Raw genomic sequence first — 21927 nt, 5'->3', positions numbered from 1 at the left:
TATTCTGATTGTCTAAAATGTCATTTCAGGGGGGATTATTAGGGGAGGTTCTTTTCCTATTGTCTTGGTTTCAAATTTAAGCATGTAAAGTTCCATATAGCTGTTAGGGGGTTCATGTTTGGGAATGCATGTAAGAATTAAAGATTTTAAAATTTAAAAAATAAAAAAATAAAAAAAAAATTAAAAAAAAAAAACACAAAGAGAATTGGGAAAGCAGCTAACAGGTTATAGTGTCTCTTTACCAAAGTCACTTCAATCATTTGTAAAAAAAAAAAAAAAAACAGGCAAATACTCAACAGTGTCTTAGTTCTTCATATGACTTGACCAGTTTCATTTAAAAAGGTAATAGGAATAAATATTTTGAATGTTAATATAAATCAGTGATTTCTTCAGTTAATTCTCAGTGTATATATGTCAGTTAAAATAACATGAATATTAAGCATTTAGGAAAATTTTAGTGACCTTTGTCTATATTAACAAATGTTTTGTTTTTTGTCTTTTTTTTTTTTGAATGGCCAAGTTGTACAGCATGTGGGACCTTAGTTTCCCAACCAGGGATCGAATCCATGCTCCCTGTAGTGGGAGCATGGAGTCTTAACCACTGGACTGCCAGGGTAGTCCCAGTATTTTGTTTTTCTAATCAGTGAGCTGTTTTTCCACTTAAAGTTCACTGATGGAGCATTTAGGAAAGAGTTTTTATGACAGTCTCTATCAAATCTCTTTGATAATAGCTTAGGGCCTCATGGGCTTCCCTGGTGACTCAGGTGGTAAAAGTCCGCCTGCAGTGCAGGAGACCCAGGTTCAATCCCTGGGTCAGATAGGTCCCCTGGAGAAGGAAATGGCAACCCACTCGAGTATTCTTGCCTGGAGAATTCCATGGACAGAGGAACCTGGTGGGCTACAGTCCATGGGTTGCAAAGAGTGAGACACTACTGAGCGACTTTGACTTGACTTCACTTTGCTTAGGACCACATGAAGGTTAAATCTATCATTTTTTTAATACTTTAAAGAATCATTTCAATTTCCATGTTATAGTATATTAAATTGATAGCAGTTTGGCTTCCTTTGTTAATTATATAACAGAATGTGAGTAGGGATATTGAATAGTCTTTGGAAAATTTTCTGTGTACAAACAGGTTTGTATATCTTTAAAAACACACAAACTCAAATGAACTCATACCATACACACTCTTTTGCAACTTGCTCTTTTCACCTAGATGTTTCTTGCAGATCTTTCCATATTGGAACATACACCTTTACTTTTAAAAAAAAAATTGCATAGTGTGTACTTGCCTTGTTTTATTTAACTTATATCCCTTTTCTATCAGGTACATAATTTTGTGTGACAAAGAGTATTCTTTTAAGGACTTGCACATATTTATGTTTATAATTTTAAAGATAGTGAAGTTTCCCTTTTCAGTTGACTTCATGTTTAATTAGCATTTTTCCTAGAATTACACTTTAACTTTAATTTTTTTGAGAAATAGCCCATGATTAGCAGTATTTCTCATAGGAAGCCACCATTCCAATTTGTAAAGGGATAGTTGCTTTGAAATTATTTGTTATGTGGTAAATTTCTGATTGTAGGAAATCTGTTTAATTTGATAAACATTTACTGATGACGTTGAAGTACATGGGGAGAGTGTATTTAAAAGGACAAGACAAAAAAGAAATGCTATTTAATTGTTATAGGATGTCTGGAAAGAAACCATCTGTTTTATAACTTGGCATGCTGAGTTGTGAAAGGTGTCATGTTTTTTCATCTACATTTTACTTATTGTGTTTTGTTTTTAGTGGTATGACCCTTTGCCCAAGAAAAAAAAGTAATGCTACTTTAATGCAAAGTGCTTCAACTCTCCCACAGCTCTTCCCAAGGGAGAATAATAGTTAACTTACTGGGTTTCATACTCTACTAAATAATTTTGTTCAGATTATTTTTCTTAGTCTAGCAGCAACTAAAAAGTTGATAGTGCTGTTTTCATTTTTCTAGATGAGGAAATTAAGGCTTGGAGAGAATTATGTAACTTATCCAAGTTTACTCACCTAATTAGTACTAAAGCTGGTCTTCAAGTCTGCCCAACTCAAAAACATATCCTTTAATCATTACACTTTATTGCCCCCAAATCAAGATTAAAAAGTTAATTCTAAGTACAAGAAACAAGGAAGAGGACCTGGGGTTCCCAGAATTGAATGATATTTAGAATGCTTTATTTTATTTTAAATAAAGCTGGATTTTAAAATATAGAATGCTTTCACAGTCAGTACCATTATGTCATGCAACTATTGTTAACATTGTATAATATAACCAGTTTAACTCATGGCTTGCAAAATAGTAAATTACTCATTTACATATATGGCCTTCAAGTTTACAAAGGCTTTTCTCATGCATATTCATTATCTTGGGAAACTGAAGCTTAGAGAGTCTGTGATTACCTTAGGATACGTGGCCAATAAGTGTCAGAGCTAGAACTTGACACAGTAGTTTTCAAATTGTATTCCAAGGAGCCCCAGAAGATTTACAGAGGTGTTCCAGGGCTACCCCGTGGCTAAGCGAGTAGGGGAAGGCCAGACAGGCAGCACTCTAAGCCCTATGCCTCATTTCAGAGTCCCTCCCTCCCCTTTTATTGCTTTTATGTATTGGGCTGTCACATAAGATTTTATTTAAAGAGAGGATGTTTTTTAGTTTAAAAAATGCTTTGGAAAATTTTTTTAAAACTGTACCGTATTATGATGGCTTGCTATCACAGTAACTAAGACTTGTCAGGGATCTGAAAGGAAATATAATAAGATGTATATATGATTTACCTGAAGGAAATGATAGTCTACTTGGGGAGAAAAAGTAACATTCTTAAAAGCAAAAGTGCTGATGTGACTGGTACTGAATGTATTTGATTTAAAAATGAAGGGGAAAGCATTCGGGTAAAGTTTAATGGAAAAAAAAAATAGACTGATTGGCCTATAAATGATGGTTAATATTTAATTGCATTAGGTAAGAATAAGGTATGAATGTGGGATGAAACAGTTGGGGTGAAAGTAAAGGTGAGAATTTAAGTGCCAGACTCACGATATGATGAAGAAATGGACCAGATGAAATTGGATTGAAATTGGATAGATAAAGGTAGGGCCAGCTTATGGAGAACCATTAAAGGCAAACAGAGGCATTTGGATTTAAAATATCATTCACTATAAGTTCGTGGATGGGGTTTTGTATGATGAATGTGGGCTTTTGGAAAGTCAGTGTGGCATTAAAATGCAGGATGAGGACTTATAATAGGGTGATGATTGTGGAGTTAAACAGACATTTCAAGTAAATGATGGGACTCAGTTACTGATGATCGACTGTAGCTTTTGGTAGACTGTGAAAAAGCTTTTTAACCTAAATAATGAAGCGTATTCATTAATTAGTTAAAATCTTTGCAAGTATCTGCAACATGCCAATCATTATGCTGGTTAGTAAGGATACACTGATAAATAAGACTAGGTTCCTGCTCCCAAGGAGTCTACAGTTTAATAAGCATTTTTTTTTGCTTGTTTGTATAGTCACTGAGTCGTGTCTGACTCTTTTTGCAGCCCCATGGACTATAGCCCACCAGGCTCTTCTGCCCATGGGACTTCCCAGGCAAGAATTCTGGAGTGGGTTGCCATTTCTTTCTCCAGGGGATCTTCCCAACCCAGAGGTAGAACCCTCATCTCCTGCATTGCAGTTTCATTCTTTACTGCTGAGTCCCCAGGAAGCCCCTAATAAGCATATCCTCACAATAAAGAAAATATTTATGTATTTATTATATATTGTATATACATATATTTATTATACATATGTAATAAATATATATATATATTTATTTATATATTGGGGCTTCCCTGGTGGCTTAGATGGTAAACTGTCTGCTTGCAATGTGGGAGACCTGGGTTCGATCCCTGGGTGGGAAAGATCCCCTGGAGAAGGAAATGGCAACCCATTCCAGTACTCTTGCCTGGAAAATCCCATGGACAGAGGAGTTCATGGGGTCACAGAGAGTTGGACACGACTGAGCGACTTTACTTTCACAATAAAAATTATGGATCCCGTAATAGAAATCTGTATAGGCACCCTGTACCATCCATTTCAAAGGATGGAGTATTCAGTTCTTTCTTGGAAAAGTTGGGGATGGGGAGTTGACATTAGGAGGATTTCAACTGATATTGAAAATAGACGTGGTAGCTGTTTGCATTGCTGTGAGGGCAAAAGACGAAGGCTTTTCAAGAGGATGAGCAGGAAAAAACAAACGCATGCATAAATCAGCATTGCAAATTTCAGGAACATCAGGTAGTTAAAAATAAATGGAGTGTAAAGAGAGAGTAGTATAAAGTAAGGGTGGTCATGGGAAGAGGTGAGAGAAAAGACTGGAAAGGAGGATGGGACTCAGGTCATAGAAGTTAAGAGAGTTTGGACATTGTGTTATAGGCTGTGGGATCTATTTAGTAATTCTAAACAAAAGACCAACATCAAATTTTCATTTAAGAAAAATCATTTTGGGTGTCAGTGTGCAGGATGGATAGGAGAAAAGAAAATGAATGTTAATGTGTAAAATAGATAGCTAATGGGAGGTTGTGGTATAGCACATGGAGACCAGCCTGGTGCTCTGTGACAATCTAGAGCAGAGGGATGGGATGGGAAGTGGGAGGGAGGTTCAAGAGGGAGGGGACATGTGTATACCTATGGCTGATTCATGCTGAGGCATGGCAGAAACTGACACAACATTGTAAAGCAATTGTCCTCCAATTAAAAACAAATAAATTTTAGAAAAAGGATGTTAAGATACCTGTTACCGTGCAGTGATCCAGATGAGAGAGTTAATGTAGGCCTGAAGTAAGGTGGTAGCAATGGGGGTAGAGAAGTACCAGGCATAATGTGGTTACTCAATAAATGTTAACTTTGTTCTGTGGGCTTGTAGTTTGAATTTCATTTAACTTTGTGCACTACTGTTTGGTTTTCCTTTAACAGGATTTTGAAAATTACTCCTCTCTGAACTGGGTACAAGTAGGTGTTTTTTATATTTGCAGTAGTGTTTGAACCTGCTCTTATTAAAAACATTTCAAAGTTGGTTCCTACTATATTATAGTACAATTGCAAACACCTGTCTTTATATATATATATATATATATGATGAAAGACTACTAAAAATGATACATTTTCATTTCCCCTTCAAATTACTATTATCTAACTGATGATTAAATTGTATGCCTTTTTGAGTTAACTTTTCTTTGTCCTTTGGTAGTTCTGTAAGTGGTCACTTTCAACTTACTTGATATGGGATTATTACATCTCTTTCTGCCTCATCACTTCCTCTAAGTCAATAATAACTCCTTTTCTGTATTTCTGTTCTTGTTTACTTTCTTTTACTTCTTCACTTTCTAATTAGATTTACTATTTCAGTTTATTAACCACCAGATTTTTTCTTGTCTTTTTATCTCTGCAGTTCTTTAAAGGCAAGAACTGTATTTTCTCCTTTCATCTGTAGTGAATAAAACAGTATTAATACTTTTATATGGTCTTTTTTGAAACTCTAGTCACCTTTATAGTGATATTTAACTGTATTTTTATCATTCCATATTGATCCATATATCGTTGAAAATCCATGTTAGAATTTGCCTTAACTTTCGCAAGCAGTAAAAATGAAATGAAGCAGGTGTGTGAAAGGAGGAAACTTAGAGCTTTAATTCATGTCTTCAGTTCTATATTCAATCAGCTACCTTAGTCAGCTCTATTCATCACCTCATCCCATGGATTATATTCTGTTAAATACCCTGATTGATTTATTGCTGTTGTTGGTACTGCTGGTTTTTCCTTTTTGAAATATAATGGTCTTGTAGTTCTGTGGAACCATTTTTAAAATATATTGATTTTAGAGTCTGCTGTGTCACGTCTACCAATGCATTTCTTAAGTTGTTCAGAGTAATAGTGTTCCTCAGACATTTTGCAACTTCATAATGATCTAAACCTATAAATCCTTTAACACAAGTTTCTAGTGATAAAGATTTGTTCACTGATTCTTTTTTTTAATTTATTTTTTAATTGGAGGAAAATAGTTTTACAATGTTGTGTTGATTGATTCTTAACTGTTTGTTTTTTGAATATCAGAGTAATATCTGACCTCTGTAAATGTTTATGTAAATTATATTAGGGGAAAGTACCTTTCCTGGTAATAAACTTATGAATTATATAGATATCAGAAATTAAAAATCTTGATTAAGGTCATATTTCATAATATTCTTCAGTGGATATACAGCCTAAGCTCTGTACCCTTTATTAAGAAAACAAAAGACAGTAAAACTGGCATAGAAATTTTTTTGCACTTCCCTTTTCCAGCATTTGCTACCTATGTCTTTTTAAATATGGACTGCATGTTGATAATTATAGGGAAAATAAAATGGGGATTTAAAGTAAAGTACTGAAAGTGAGGCTTTACTTCCTCTACGCTGGTGTTGTGTACAATTTTCTCCCTTTGTCTTTAGTCCTTTATTCAAGTTTTAATACCTCAAAGCATAGTTTTCTGAACAGAGATGTTATTGTGCAGTTTTATCAGCCAGCAGATGGTAATATAAGGTTTTACCTTAGTCATTTCTAACATTAGAGAGAAATATACTCTATTAAAATAATTTGATGTGAAGTGTAAAATAGCTAATTTACTGATTTCAGGAACTTGCTTGCATTTACCCTTTGAGAATAAAGGTTCAAAAGGACCCATTTAATTGTAGAGCAAGTATTAGTAACCTGTAGCATATTAACCGCATGTATGCACATGAATGCAGTTTTTGTTGACATGTACCTCTATGGGATCTTCCCAGGTGGCACTAGTGGTAAAGAAGCCACCTGCCAATGCAGGAGACATAATGAGATGCAGGTTTGACCCCTGGGTGGGGAAGAGCCCCTGGAGGAGGGTATCATGGCAGCCCACTCCAGTGTTGTTTCCTGGAGAATCCCATGGACAGAGGAGCCTTGTGGGCTACAGTCCATGGGTTTGCAAAGAGTCAGACACAACTGAAGCAACGTAGCACACGTGCACATACCTCTAAGGAGCCATGTTCATAATTAGCACATATATGAGCTTTGATGTCATTATCTCCTACTTTGCTGCCTCTTTGATCACAAGTGTAGTATGTTTCTTATTTAATACAGCAAATTTTAATTTTTTTTCTATATTTGTATTCACTGGCATAAAATTATTATTATTCATCTGTATAAGAGCAGACAACCAAAAATCATAATAAACTATAGAAAAATTGTTGTAATTTTACCATTTCTTTGTAGGTTGTAATAGTCTCCCACTCAGTGTTTGCTGGGATAGTTGATGCCCAGTAAAAAGAGCAAATGGTTTAAGCCCCGTCCCTTTTGCAAGTAATGTGCCAATCACCCTTTTGAGGTGTAATTTTAGGCAAGCCGCATATGTTTTCCAAGCCCTGCTTCCCTTAAGAAAGTAAGAAAATAGTAGTACATGCCTCACAGAAGAGATAATCCATGTAAAGCTCTCTGCCTAGCACATAGTAAGCACTCAAATGTTAGCTGCTATTTTTGCTTCTATAATTGTCATTAATAATGCCATTATACTGGTTCATTTTTCTGAAACAAGTATAGACTTAAATTTTTGAAATTTTAGAGAAGTCATATGAGATTTTGATCCTTAGAAGATTTAGCTTGACATATGACAGATCAGTAGAAGACTAAAAACATTTAGAGAGCAGAGGCAATAATCTCAGCTAGACTGCAGAAGAGATGAGTATTTGAGGCTTTAACTCCCCTAGAGATCAGTTATAATCTAGAAGAGATTATATAATAATATTTAATTACTAAACACTGATAATCACATCCCATGATGCTGTCATGCATTTGACTACAAACTATTACTCTAACACTCAAGGATTTCCCCCCCCTAAATAATACATACAACTTTAAAGGAATTGTCTACCTTATAGCCAGCTGTGACACCAGTGTAGTAGTAATTTTTAAAAATGAAGGTATGTTTCTAGTATTCTTTTACTAATACAAACTACAAAATAAATACATGTTAATAGACTGATCATTTTTTTTAAAAAAACAGTGCTGCTTTGTATCCTACTTTCACCTTATAACAAAAAAAAACTAAGGAGCCAAAGTCAACCAGCATTTTAGGGGAAACATTTGGATTAAAGAGATCATGATACCAATGATGTCCCTAAATGGCAACCTCCCTACTCTAGCAAGCTGTCTTACAAATCACTACAAATGGAAACATCAACAACTTACTGGCACAGTTGAGGGTGGAATGTGAAATTCCATTGGAAGTGAAGGGTGGGGATTGGGGGCAAACTTCCAGAAATGTCTCCTTTTGAAGCACTAGAAATACCTACCACTGTGGGTTTCCCTGTAGCTCAAGTGGTAAAGAATCTGCCTGCAGTGCAGGAGAGCCGGGTTCGATCCCTGGGTTGGGAAGATTCCTTAGAGAAGGAAATGGCAACCCACTCCAGTATCCTTGCCTGGAAAATCCCATGGACAGAGGAGCCTGGTGGGCTGCAGCCCATGGGGTCGCAAAGAGTCGGGCACAACCGAGTGACTAGCACTAACACTATGGATCATGGAAATTCTGAAATTGAAAATGCCAGGTTTGCATCTAGTAAATGTGAATTAAGTGGTACAACCTCTTTGGATTTATATACAAGTTAAAAGATACATCTGTTCTCTCTAGGTTATGTGCTTCTTACTAGCCTATGTGGGCAGGGATTGTATCAGTGTATGTTTATCACTGTATCCCCAGTACCTGGCATAATACCTAGCATATAGCATGTATTCAATAAAAGTGTGACAATGAACAAATACATTTTTGTCCTAAGCTAAGGCAATGGTTGACATGCCTTGAACTAACCTGCATCAGAATCGCCTGACAGCTTGATAAAAATGCAGATTCCTGGCTTATCCAAGACTGACTGAATCAGGGACTTCGTGGTGGTCCAGCAGTTAAGACTTTGTACTTCCACTGTAGGGGTACAGGTTCGATCCCTGGTGGGTAAACTATGCTTCCACCTGCCATGTGGCACATCTCTCCCCAACTCCACCACCACCACAAAAAAGCCAATGGTCAGACTTCCCTGGTAATACAGTGGATAAGAATCTGCCTTGCAATGCAGGCGACACTGGTTGGATCCCTGGTCAGGAAGATTACACATGCCTCAGGCAGCTAGGCCCATGCACTCTAGGGCCCACGAGCCACAACTACTGAAGCCTGTGTGCCTATGGCCTGTGCTCTGCAACAAGAGAAGCCACTGCAATGAGAAGCCCGTGCACCACAAATAGAGAAAAGCCCACAGGCAGGCAGTGGCTAGTGCAACCAAAAATAAATACTTTTTTTTTTAAGCCAATGGTCAAGACTTACTAAATCAATTTCTGGGTGTTGGACCTGTATTTTTAACAAGGTCCACTGCTGTTGTGAGTACAAGGTATATAGGAGTATGATTCACCTAGTTATTATCAGCTAAACTTTTGATTTAAGAATAATAAAGAACAGTAACAAATGTTTATTGAGTGTTTTTTATACCAAGTATTTTTTTACATAAAAATTTTACTTTTATTATTGCTTCCAATGTCAATTAAACATGGAAATTTTGAAAATAGATTGAGCACAATTTTTACGTAAATCATCAAAAACAAAGGCATTTTAATCTGATGGCTGGCATTTTTAAAAGGCATTCCTTCCCCTCCTACCAACTAAGGAAAAAGTCCTTCCACTACTAGATCAGGGGCAGTGTTTCTGAACTTGCGACATTTGCCCTTAATTTAGTTAAAAGTGAGAACAAATTAATTCACGGTTCCTTAATTCCAAACAAAGATGTGAAGCAGGCTGGTGACTATTTAATGCCTAGATCTAGGTTGGAATTTTTTAAAATTAGGCAGAAGGTGGGTGTGTGTTCATCTAATCTGTCTTAAAGAGCCTGAGTTATTCCCAGCTTTCAGAAATTATGAAAGAAGCTAGTGAAAACACAGTTTAAACCCTCTATTCATAGGATAAGAGGAGGGAGGGAGGAAGCTGACTTTTATTCACTTCCCCAAAATGTATTCTGTACCTATTATGTGCCAGGCACTGTTCAACATCCTGGGGTTACAGCAACACATAAAGCAGACAAAAAGCCCTGCTCTTATGAAGCTTCCATTGCAGTGTGAGTGGGGAGAGATGATAAAGAAGGTATTAATAAAGACATGGAGAAGGAAATGGCAACCCACTCCAGTATTCCTGCCTGGAGAATCCCATGGACAGAGGAGCCTGGCAGGCTACAGTCCATGGGGTTGCAGGAGTTGGACATGACTTAGCATCTAAACCACCACCAATAAATACATAAAATGTAAAGTATGACAGTGATCAATGCTATGAGAAGAAAAATAGGTACATGGTTCTGAAATGAGTGTATGTCAGAGTTTTTATTTATTTTCTATTGAAGTATAGTTGATTTACAATATTAGTTTCAGGTGCACAAAGTAGTGATTGAGAGATATATACACACACACACACACATAAGTATACGTGTTCCTTTTCAGATTTTTTTCCCTTGTAGGATAGATTATTATAAAATATTGAGTATAGTTCCCTGTGATATACAGTAGATCCTTGTTGGTTACCTATTTTGTATATAGTTATCTATATATGTTAGACCCAGTCTCCTAATTTATCCCTTCCCTGGTCCCCCTTTTCACTTTGGTAAACATAAGTTTGTGTTTTAAATCTTTGAGTCTCCTTCTGTTTTGTAAATAAGTTCATTTGTATCATTTTTTTTTTAGATTCCACAAATAAGTGGTATATATTTGTCTTTCTCTGCCTGGTTTAGTTCACTTAGTATAATCTCTAGCTCCTTCCATGTTGCTGCAAATGGCACTACTTCATTCTTTTTATGGCTGAATAATATTCGTGTGTGTGTGTGTGTGTGTGTGTGTGTGTGTGTGTGTGTGTGTGTGACATCTTTATCCATTCATCTGTCAGTGAATGGTTAGGTTGCTTCCATGTCTTGGCTGTTGTGAACAGTGCTACAGTGAACAGTAGGGTGTGTGTATCTTTTCGAATTATGGTTTTCTCTCCAGGAGTGGAATTGCAGGATCATATAACAGCTCCATTTTTAGTTGTTTAAGGAATATCCATACTGTTCTTCATAGGAACTGTACCAGTTTACATTCCCATCAACAGTATAGGAGAGTTTCTTTTTTCCCGCATCCTCTCCAGCATTTATTGCTTGCGGATTATTTGATGATAGCCATTCTGACCAGTGTTAGGTGATACCTCATTGTAATTTTGATTTGCATTTTTCTAGTAATTAGCAGTGTTGAGCATCTTTTCATGTGCTTTTCGGCTATCTGTATGTCTTCTTTGGAGAAATGTTTATTTAGAACTTTTGCTTATTTTTTGATCGAGTTGTTTGTTTTTTGATGTTAAGCTATATAAGCTGTTTGTATATTTTGGAGATTAATACCTTGTTGGTTGCATCATTTGCAAGTATTTTCTCCCTGTCTGTATGTTGTCTTCATTTTGTTTATGGTTTCCTTTGCTGTGCAAAAGCTTCTAAGTTTAATTAGGTCCCATTTGGTTCATTCTTATTTCCATTGCTCCCAGAGACAAATCCAAAAAGATTTTGCTCTGATTTCTGTCAAAGAGTGTCCTGTCTGTATTTACCTCTAGGAGTTTTATAGCATCTGGTCTTAACATTTAAGCCATTAATCCATTTTGAGCGCATTGTGCATGGTGTTAGAGAATGTTCTAATTTCATTCTTTAAACACATAGTTGTACAGTTTTCCCAGCAGCAAGGTACTGTATTAAGGGCTTTACTAGCATTGAATTCTTATAGCCATCTTACAAAGCTGGTAGAGTTTATTTCTGTTTATAGGTGATGAAATTATGACAGAGAGAAGTGGTTTCACCTGCATTTGATCTCAGTGTAGTGACTCTAGACCCCATACCCTTTAACTACCACACTGTGCTGTGCTCCATATGTTACATAAGTAACTTGTGAAAATATAGTGAATTGGGGCACTCTACATTGATAGGACATCACACTTCTTTTATCCTTCTTTTTTATATCTGGCTTTTTCCCATTGAGATATGATTGATATATAAATTTATGTTAGTTTCAGATGTACAACATAATGATTTGATATATGTGTATCTTGCAGAATGATCACTGCAATAAGTCTAGTTAACATCCATTATCGCACATAGTTAGATTTTTTAAAGAGAAGTTTTAAGATCTTCTCTCCTAGCAACTTTCAAATATACAATACAGTATTATTAACTATGTCCTTTTATACACTTCATGAGGTTCTAACAGCAAGTATAGTGGAGTGGTTTGCCATTCCCTCCTCCATTGGATCACATTTTGCTAGAACTCTCCACTATGACTCGTCCATCTCGGGTGGCCCTACACTATTCAGTTCAGTTGCTCAGTCGTGTCCGACTCTTTGCGACCCCATGAACTGCAGCATGTCAGGCCTCCCTGTCCATCACCAACTGCTGGACTCTACCCAGACCCATGTCCATTGAGTCAGTGATGCTATCCAACCATCTCATCCTCTGTCGTCCCCTATTCCTGCTGCCCTCAATCTTTCCCGGCATCAGGGTCTTTTCAAATGAGTTAGCTCTTCCCATCAGGTGGCCAAAGTATTGGAGCTTCAGCTTCAGCATCAGTCCTTCCAATGAACACTCAGGACTGATTTCCTTTAGGATGGACTGGTTGGATCTCCTTGAAGTCCAAGGGACTCTCAAGAGTCTTCTCCAACACCACAGTTCAAAAGCATCAATTCTTCAGCGCTCAGCTTTCTTTATAGTCCAACTCTCACATCTATACATGACTACTGGAAAACCATAGCCTTGACTAGACAGACCTTTGTTGTCAGAGTAATGCCTCTCCTTTTGTATATGCTATCTAGGTTGGTCATAACTTTCCTTCCAAGGAGTAAGCGTCTTTTAATTTCATGGCTGAAGTCACCATCTGCAGTGATTTTGGAGCCCCCCAAAAATAAAGACAGCCACTGTTTCCACTGTTTCTGAATCTGTTTGCCAAGAAGTGATGGGACAGATGCCATGATCTTCGTTTTCTGAATGTTGAGCTTTAAGCCAACTTTTTCACTCTCCTGTTTCACTTTCATCAAGAGGCTCTTTAGTTCTTCACTTTCTGCCATAAGGGTGGTGTCATCTGCATATCTGAGGTTATTGATATTTCTCCCGGCCATCTTGATTCCAGCTTGTGCTTCCTCCAGTCCAGCGTTTCTCATGATGTACTCTGCATATAAGTTAAATAAGCAGGGTGACAGTATACAGCCTTGACATACTCCTTTTCCAATTTGGAACCAGTCTGTGGTTCCATGTCCAGTTGTAACTGTTACTTCCTGACCTGCATACAAGTTTCTCAAGAGGCAGGTCAGGTGGTTTGGTATTCTCATCACTTGAAGAATTTTCCACAGTTTATTGTGATCCACACAGTCAAAGGCTTTGACATAAGTCAATAAAACAGAAATAGATGTTTTTCTGGAACTCTCACACCATCGTAGTTATCTGGGTCGTGAAGATCTTTCTTGTACAGTTCTTCTGTGTATTCTTGCCACCTCTTCTTAATATCTTCTGCTTCTGTTCAGTCCATACAATTTCTGTCCTTTATGTCCTTTCATGCCCATCTTTGCATGAAATGTTCCCTTGGTGTCTCTAATTTTCTTGAAGAGATCTCTAGTCTTTCCCATTCTGTTCTTTTCCTCTATTTCTTTACATTGATGGCTGAGGAAGGCTTTCTTATCTCTCCTTACTATTCTTTGGAACTCTGCATTCAGATGCTTATATCTTTCCTTTTCTCCTTTGCTTTTCACTTCTCTTCTTTTCACAGCTATTTTTAAGGCCTCCTCAGACAGCCATTTTGCTTTTTGGCGTTTCTTTTTCTTGGGGATGGTCTTTTTCTTTTTTTTTTTTCTTTTTTTACTTTACAATACTGTATTGGTTTTGCCATACATTGACATGAATCCACCACAGAAAGGGAAGAGAAATTAAAGAGCCTCTTGATTAGGTTGAAGGAGGAAAGTGAAAGAGCTGGCTTAAAACTAAGTATTAAAAAAACTTAAGATCATGGCATCTGGCCCCATTACTTCATGGCAAGTAGAAGGGGAAAGGTGGAAGTAGTGACGTATTTCCTCTTCTTGGGCTCTAAAATCACTGCAAATGGTGACAGCAGCCATGAAATCAGAAGATGATTGCTTCTTGGCAGGAAAGCCATGACAAACCTAGACAGTATGTTGAAAAGCAGAGACATTGTTCTGCCAGCAAAAGTTGGCATAGTCAAGGAAGGTTATGGTTTTCTCAGTGGTCACGTATGGTTGTGAGAGCTGGGCCATAAAGAAGACAGAATGCCAAAGAATCAATGCCTTCGAAGTGTGGTGCTGGAGAAGACTCCTGAGAGTCCCTGGGACAGCAAGGAGATCAAACTAGTCAATCTTAAGAGAAATCAACCATGAATACTCGGTGGAAAGAGTGATGCTCAACCTGATGCTCCAGTATTTTGGTAATCTGATGTGAATAGCTGACTCATTGGAAAAGTTCCTGATGCTGGGAAAGATTGAAGACAGAAGAAGAGGACGTCAGAGGATGAGATGGCTGGATGGCATCACTGATCAATGGACATGAACTTGGGGAAACTTTGGGAGATGGTGAGGACAGGGAGGCCTGGCGTGCTGCAGTCCATGGGGTTGCAAAGATTCGGACACAACTGGGCCACTGAACAACAGCAGCAACATTATTAACTGTGGCCAATACACTGTACAGTATATCACCAGAACTTGCTCAACAGCTTATAACTGTAAATGTGTACCCTTTGGCAAACATCTCTCCATTTCACATACACTTCAGCTTCTTGTAGCCATCATTCTACTCTGTTTCTATAATTACAGCTTTTTTATATTCCACATAAAGTGAGGTTGTACAATATTTTTCTTTCTCAGTTAGCATATTTTTATAGCATATTTCACTTAGCATAATGACTTCACCACCCATCCATGTTGTTACAAATGGCAGGATTTTCTTTTTTTTTGTTCAGCAATATTCAATTGTGTGCACCATTGTATATACCCATTTTTTTAATTCATTCATCCATGGATTATACTTAGGTTGTTTCCATGTCTTGGCTGTTATAAGCAATGCTGCATTAAAGTTGGATTTGCAAATATCTTTTTGAGTTAGTATTTTAGTTTTCTTTGGATAAATACCCAGGAGTGAAATTGCTGGATCGTATATATGGTAGTTTTATTTTTAATTTTTTCAGGACACTCCATACTGTTATCCATAGTGGTTGCACCAATTTACTTCCCACCAACAGTGCAAAAGGGTTCCCTTTTCTCTACTTCATCACCTTTCTTCTTAATACTGTGAATTTATGGAAAGGCATTTGCAGTGTTATAGAGGTGTGTAAGAAGCACAAGCTGGAATCAAGATTGCCCGGAGAAATATCAATAACCTCAGATATGCAGATGACACCACCCTTATGGCAGAAAGTGAAGAGGAACTAAAAAGCCTCCTGATGAAAGTGAAAGAGGCAAGTGAAAAAGTTGGCTTAAAGCTCAACATTCAGAAAACGAACATCATGGCATCTGGCCCCATCACTTCATGGGAAATAGATGGGAAAATAGAGAAAACAGTGTCAGACTTTAATTTTTTGGGCTCCAAAATCACTGCAGGTGATGAGTGCAGCTATGAAATTAAAAGACGTTTACTCCTTGGAAGGAAAGTTATAACCAACCTAGACAGCATATTGAAAAGCAGAGATATTACTTTGCCAACAAAGGTCCATCTAGTCAAGGCTATGGTTTTTCTTGTGGTCATGTATGGATGTGAGAGTTGGACTGTGAAGAAAGCTGAGTGCGGAAAAATTGATGCTTTTGAACTGTGGTGTTGGAGAAGACTCTTGTGAGTCCCTTGGACTGCAAGGAGATCCAACCAATCTATTCTGAAGGAGATCAGCCCTGGGTGTTCTTTGGAAGGACTGATGTTGAAGCTGAACCTCCAGTACTTCGGCCACCTCATGCGAAGAGTTGACTCATTGGAAAAGACTCTGATGCTGGGAGGGATTGGGGGTAGGAAAAGGGGTCGACAGAGGATGAGATGGCTGGATGGCATCACGGACTCGATGGACGTGAGTTTGAGTGAACTCCGGGAGATGGTGACGGACAGGGAGGCCTGGCATGCTGCGATTCATGGGGTCGCAAAGAGTTGGACACGACTGAGCGACTGAACTGAACTGAACTAAGAGGTGTGTAATAGTGGAGAGTATAGATTTTATCTTTTAGTTACTGCAAAATCCTAAAGTGGCACAGCTAATTCCAATCCTCCTTAATTATCTTTGATGCTGAATATATTGATCTTCCGTACTGAGTCACTATAGCATGGTGGTTAAGGTCAAGAGCTCTCAGGCAAGACTGAGGTTTGAATCTTGACCATATCAAGTTACTTGACTTCTCTGTGCCTCATTTTCTTGATCTGTCATTCTGGGAAATTAGTATCTACTATAAAAAACTCATTCTCTCCATTTTTATTTGCATCTCCTTCTGAGACTGTTTCGGAGAAGGCAATGGCAACCCACTCCAGTACTCTTGCCTGGAAAATCCCATGGACGGAGGAGCCTGGCAGGCTACAGTCCATGGGGTCACAAAGAGTCAGACACTACTGAGTGACTTCACTTTCTGAGACTGTTATTACACTTTCAGCTTCCATATCTTTTAGCTTTTCTTGTGCATTTCCTATTTCTTTATCCTTTCCTGCTATCTTCTGTGAAAGTGTCTCAGTATGATCTCCTAGCTAAGTTAGTCTTCTGCTGTACTTCTCCTGATACTTAAACTATCCATTGAGTTATTTATTTCAGTGATTATTTTTTATCTGAAATACTTCATTTGACACTTCTAAGATATGTTTTATTTCAATTTTGTATTGCTAATATCTTCCCTTATCATGCTTACTCTGAATTATTTTTTTAATAGATCTGCCTCAGGTGGCATATGATGCCCATTTTGTCACCCTCGTGATGTTGCACACACACGTGTATCTCTCTAAGTTCCTGGACTACATGTTTCATTTTACCTTCTGTAGTTTTTCCTGTAGGTTGATTGTCAGGAAGGGAACCAGCACCCCATGCTGAAATATGATCTTAGATTTTGCATCAGTCAATAAGGGGGTTAAAAATAGCGTGTACTTCATAGAGTTATTGTGACTAATTTGATAATTCATATGAAGTTCTTAGAACAGCGTCATCATGCATTTATGTATTCGGTTTAGGTTTTTCAAACATGTGTAGAGAGGTAACTTGGAGGAAACTTATTTGCTAAAATAGCGAGCTAACTAAGGCTAAAATGCATACAGATCCGCCTTTCCAACTTTGGGCTGTCCCAGAATTCTGCCATATAGTCTACTGTTTACCTTATTACAGAGAAAATATGTTTAGAAAGTTAATTAAAAATTATTCCTATTGTGAAATTTTCAAACCAGAAAAATGTAATGTATACCCATATACCCATCACCTAGATTTAATAGTTGTTAATATTTCACCACATTTGCCTCTATTTTTCTAAAAATTTTAAATTATAAGAATATATTTTAGTTGTAAATATTTTACTATAAATCTCTAAATTATGATCACAATACCATAAAATTAATCATTCTTAATTTCCTAGCATCATCAAATGCCACATCCATATTAATAGTCAGATTAACCAACTTGTCTTAAAAATGTTTGTTACAGTTTCTTTGTTCAAACCAGGATCCACTCAAGGCGTACTGTACTTGGTTGTGGTGTCTCTCTATATATTTCTTTAATTTAGTGCAGTCACCTTCCCTCCCTCTATTCTGGATTTATTTCCTAATGGTGAATTTGAAGTTCTAAATCTTATATATTCTGTAAACTGAAAATTAGATCCAAAAGTTTGATTAGATTCATGGCAGATGTTTTCTGGCAAGAATGTTTCATAGATGGTGTGTAAAATGAGATTAATATTCTTTAAAAAAAGATAAGGCAAGTTATGGGGAAAAGGAAGTAATGCATATGAAGTGCTTGTGCTATGTTCCTTTCAAAAACATAATCTCTTTTAATCCTTACAATAATCCTGTGAGTTTCAGGTGGTATTACCCCTTTGTAGTAAGGGAATTGGTTCTGAGAGATTACCCAGTTATTAAGGAGCAAAGTTAGAATTTCAAAAGAGGTTTCTTAGAAAACTAAAAATGGAACTACCAGATGACCCAGCAATTATACTTTTGGGTATATATCCCAAAAAATGAAAATAGCAATTCAAAAACTAGGTGCACCCCTGTGTTCATAGCAGCATTACTTACAATAGCCAAGATATGGAAGCATCCTAGGTGTTTATCAACAGATAAATGAATAAACAAGATGTGGTAATTTATATATACAATGGAATACTGCTCAGCCATAAAAAATGAAATTTTACCATTTGCAATAACATAGATAGGCTTGAAGGCTATTTTGCTTAGTGAAATAAGTCAGCCAGAGAAAGACAAATACTGTAGGATGTCACTTACATGTGGAATCTAAAAATATACCAGGCTAGTGAATATAACAGAAACAGACTCACAGATGTAGAAAATGAACTAGTGGTTACAAGTGAGGAGCTGGAAGGGAGGAGGAGCAAGATAAAGGTAGGGGGTTAAGAGGTACAAACTATTATGTATAAAATAAGTTACAAGGATATATTGTATAAGTGAAAGTGAAAGTGAAGTCGCTCAGTCGTGTCCAACTCTTTGTGACCCCGTGGACTGTAGCCCTCCAGGCTCCTCCGTCCATGGGATTCTCCAGACAAGAATACTGGAGTGGTTGCCATTTCCTTCTCCAGAGGATCTTCCCGACCCAGGGATCGAACCCAGGTCTCCCGCATTGCAGGCAGACGCTTTAACCTCTGAGCCACCAGGGAAGCCATATATTGTATAGTGCAGGGAATATAGACAGTATTTTATCATTATAAATGGAGTATAACCTTTAAAAATTGTGAATCACTACGTTGCACACTTGAAACATATGATATTGTATATCAGCTATACCACAATAATAATAATGAAATTAAAATTCTTTTAAAGAGAGAAGGGAAAAAATTCAACAAGGTACTTTAAATAAGCATAAGAAATTTTACTAACAATCATTTGCTCTTTGTGCTTCAGTCTCTGGTAAAACAAGAGCAATAAGTTGATTAGATCCTCACATAAATAAATTGCTTTGGCTTATTATGCTTTCTTTGTAGGTAATGAGAAGTATCCTTTAAGCATCAGCTAAAATTTATTTACATATGTATGTTCTTAGAACAGGTAATAACTTACTGGTCCTTCTATAATTATGACAGCCATATATCTAGAATTTTCTAGGACAATTCTGACATCAGATAATTTGTCTTGTCGATCTTGTCCAATGAATTTGTCATTAGAAAGACATGGTTAAGGTGTAAAAACTACTCTCTGTGTATGGGAATACATTGTTAATTTTTTTTAATTGAGAGTCTGCTTTAGACCTTTAGAAAAGGTATTGAATATAAGAGAAAGTGGTAAATAAAACCTGATAAGAGTCTTTTATTGATCCCAGTTAACTGACCAAGGAAAAAATATTAAAATCTTAGTTTCTCAGACACATTAGTCACTTTTCAAGTGCTCAGAGGCTACATGTGCCATTGCCTTCTCTGACATGTGACTAGTGGCTACCAAATCAGACAGTGCAGACACAGCACATTCCATCATTGCCCAGAATGCTGTTGGAGCAGTACTCTAGACCCTGTGACCCTTTACTACTACATGTAAAGCCTCCCAATTGAAAAAGTTATATAACTGTGTGTGTGTGTACACACATGCACAACACACACATATATGTTGTTTAGTTGCTAGGTCATGTCTGACTCTTTCATGACCCCATGAACTGTAGCCCACCAGGCTCCTCTGTCCATGGTATTTTCCAGGCAAGAATACTGGAATGGGTTGCCATTTCCTTCTCTGGGGGATCTTGATGACCCAGGGATTGAACTCGTGTCTCCTGCATTGCAGGTAGATTCTTCACTATTCTGCAATTAAACTTTCCTCTAAAAAGGCTGTCTTTTTCTTTTAATCAAATCAGTTGATTCCTGCAAAATTATACTGATGTTTATACATAAAATTGTTGTAGAGAGAAACATGGTAAGCAAGGCTATATGTCTGCTCAGTTTTTTTTTTTTTTCATTTTCATTTAGAGGAGTTCAGAAGGATATAACTAACATGTTGAAATGACAGTGATTGTGAATTACTCTAGATAACTTGAGTGCCACAGTATTTTAATACCCTAAAATATGTTATTGAGGTTGATTGGTTCAAATGTGTCTTGTAACACTTCCAGGAATAGGGACAGTGGAAAACTGAAACTGTAATACTTATAGGGAAATTAAGTAGGTGAATATCTCTTCATTGACTAAGGTTTTCATGACTAAGCTTTTTGTATCAAATTTATTACCTTAGAACCTTAAAAGGAGTATAAATTATGGGAGAGATTTGATCAAAATAAGATTCACTAGTTGATCTTACACCGTTTTTTAAACCATTTTAACATTTTAATGTTTTCTTTCTTTAAATGTAATTTGAACTGCCAAAAAAACTACTTTCCCTCCTATTTTCATATACTTTTTATAGCACGCCTATGGTTGAGTTAGAGGATGTAACACTGTTAATAAACTAAAGAAATGATGTGAACTCCAGATTGTATAATATAAGAATTGAGTTCCAATTCAGGCTCTTCTTGGAAAGCTGCAACCTCTAGAAAGTCACTCAGTTCAGTTCAGTCGCTCAGTCATGTCCGACTCTTTGCAACCCATGAATCACAGCACGCCAGGCCTCCCTGGCCATCACCACCTCCCAGAGTTCACTCAGATTCACGTACATCGAGTCAGTGATGCCATCCAGCCATCTCATCCTCTGTCGTCCCCTTCTCTTCCTGCTCCCAATCCCTCCCAGCATCAAAGTGTTTTCCAATGAGTCAGCTCTTCGCATGAGGTGGCCAAAGTACTGGAGTTTCAGCTTTAGCATCATTCCTTCCAAAGAACACCGAGGGCTGATCTCCTTCAGAATGGACTGGTTGGATCTCCTTGCAGTCCAAGGGACTCTCAAGAGTCTTCTCCAACACCACAGTTCACTACAGTCATATGAAAATATAGAATGGCACTCTTTACCTCACAGTGAATGGCCTATGTCATGTATAAGAATTGTAATGGATAACCAAATTTTAAAGGTTAAATGCTAAATATAGTATCTAGTTCTTTAAATGTTAATTGAGTATCAAACATTCTTATCAAAGGAGATTCTAGCTTTTAATCTCTACTGGTTTGATCCCTGGGTCAGGAAGATCCCCTAGAGAGGGAGATGGCAAAACACTCCAGTATCTTTGCCTGGAGAATCCCATGTACATAGGAGCCTGGTGGGCTACAGTCCATGGCATGACAAAGAGCTGGGCTCGACTAAGCAACTAAAAAGGACAAGGAAGTGTCAGTTTGGCAGGCCTGCCTTTTCTTTCCTTGAAAGTTACAAGTTCTACAGTTGTCACTTATTCTTACCTACAATTTGAGAATCTGGATTATATTTATAAATACTCTTTGTAAGGTTTATGTGGTGTTGGAGAAGACTCTTGAGAGTCCCTTGGACTGCAAGGAGATCCAACCAGTCCATTCTGAAGGAGATCAACCCTGGGATTTCTTTGGAAGGAATGATGCCAAAGCTGAAACTCCAGTACTTTGGCCACCTCATGCGAAGAGTTGACTCATTGGAAAAGACTCTGATGCTGGGAGGGATTGGGGGCAGGAGAAGAAGGGGATGACCAAGGATGAGATGGCTGGATGGCATCACTGACTCAATGGACCTGAATCTGAGTGAACTCTGGGAGTTGGTGATGGACAGGGAGGC

The 21927-nt window shown here is 37.4% G+C and overlaps 1 protein-coding gene across 16 annotated transcripts in view; it reads left to right on the top strand.

Annotated features, from left to right (window-relative positions):
* ATRX (ATRX chromatin remodeler) overlaps window positions 1-21927 on the top strand; it is a 275615-nt gene that overhangs the window by 240994 nt on the left and 12694 nt on the right. The window lies entirely within an intron of this gene.

This window comes from Ovis aries, chromosome X (assembly GCF_016772045.2).
Source record: "Ovis aries strain OAR_USU_Benz2616 breed Rambouillet chromosome X, ARS-UI_Ramb_v3.0, whole genome shotgun sequence".
NCBI lineage: Eukaryota > Metazoa > Chordata > Mammalia > Artiodactyla > Bovidae > Ovis > Ovis aries.
This window is presented reverse-complemented; position numbering and strand designations above follow the sequence as displayed.